This window comes from Lathyrus oleraceus, chromosome 2 (genome assembly GCF_024323335.1).
Source record: "Lathyrus oleraceus cultivar Zhongwan6 chromosome 2, CAAS_Psat_ZW6_1.0, whole genome shotgun sequence".
In the NCBI taxonomy this organism is placed as follows: domain Eukaryota; kingdom Viridiplantae; phylum Streptophyta; class Magnoliopsida; order Fabales; family Fabaceae; genus Lathyrus; species Lathyrus oleraceus.
Genome location: NC_066580.1, coordinates 111,126,805 through 111,128,216, shown reverse-complemented (window position 1 = coordinate 111,128,216; position 1,412 = coordinate 111,126,805). Strand labels below are relative to the sequence as shown.

General features: G+C 39.9%; 1 non-coding gene across 1 annotated transcript; it reads left to right on the top strand.

Moving 5' to 3' along the window:
- The first annotated feature begins 1,092 nt into the window (after positions 1-1,092).
- LOC127124680 (small nucleolar RNA R71) lies at positions 1,093-1,198 on the top strand. Its single transcript, XR_007804142.1, has one exon. It is a non-coding gene; the product is annotated as a small nucleolar RNA R71 (small nucleolar RNA).
- The last annotated feature ends 214 nt before the right edge of the window (positions 1,199-1,412 follow it).

Here is a 1,412-nt window from a genome sequence, read left to right as displayed (position 1 = left end):
TTTCTCGATTACTTTCAAGAACTTCTTGTATTGGGTGTCTTGTTTAGTCTTTTTAAGTCTTTGCGGATATGGAATAAGTGGTATGTAGGGTGGCGGTGGTACATATGTTTGATTTTCTTGGTTACCATTCACTACCTACTTATCATTAATATCCTTCTTTCTTTGTTTTTCAGGTTCTGTGGGTTCCTCTTTTCGTTCTTCCGAGGTAGTCACAACATTTTCTTTTGGTGGTTCTGAAATTTTAGGCCCATCGTATTGAGTTCCGCTTCGTAGTGAAATGGCGTTAGCATGGCCTTTAGGGTTAGGTTAAGGTTGCCCAGGGAATAATCCTTTTGTTGTAGCCTGAATAAATTATTGTTGTGCTACTTGAGATATTTAGGTTTCCAGTATCTTGTTGTCGGTTACCACATAATCAACCTTGTTTCCTAATTATGAAATCAGTTTATTAATATGGACATTTTTGTTCATGAATTCTTTATTCTATCGAGTTTGAGTCGTGATAAAATATTTCATGATCTTCTCAAGGTTTGACTTCTGAGGTGTAGTTTGTATCCGTTGTGTGGGTATTTGGGCTTGGAAACTTGTTGGCCTTTAAGGAGTAGAGTTTTGGGGAAAAACAAAGTTATTGTTCTTGCAAGAGAAGTTTGGGTGATTCCTCCATCCAGAGTTATAAGTGTTCGAATAGGGTTTCCTTGGGCATAATTGGCATGGTCTGGTTTTGTTTTAGCTAGTAGACTACACTCGGAAAAAACATGTCCTGGTGTCCCACAGATTTCGCATCCGGGTTGCACTGCAGCTACGATAGCTGTAGGGTTTATGACTATACTTTCGAATTTCTGGGTTAGGGCGTCCATTTTGGCATTCATATGGTCAAGGATGCTAACCTCGTATATACCTCCTTTAGTCTCTTTCTTTTATACTTGTGTATGCTTTGTACCCCATTGGTAATGGTTTTGAGCCATGTCCTCAATGAGTGTGCATGCCTTAGGGTATGGTTTGTTCATTAGCGCACCACCGGCGGCAGCGTCGATAGTCATCTTAGTATTGTAGAGAAGTCCATTGTAGAAGGTGTGCATGATTAGTCATTGTTCTAATCCATGATGTGGACAAGCTCTTAGTAGCTCCTTATACCTTTCCCAAGCATCAAAGAGGGACTCTCATTCTGTTGAGTAAATCTGGTAATTTGGTTACGTAGGACAGAGATCTTACTAGGTGAAAAGTATCTAGCAAGGAATACTTTCTTTAGGTCATTCCAAGTAGTGATGGAATTCGCTGTAAGGGAATCTAGCCATGATCACGCTCTGCCTCTGAGGGAGAAAGGGAATAAACATAGACATATCACCTCATGAGCAGTGTTATTCCATTTTAGTGTGTCAGCAAGTTGAATGAAGACTTTTAGGTGCTGGTTTGAG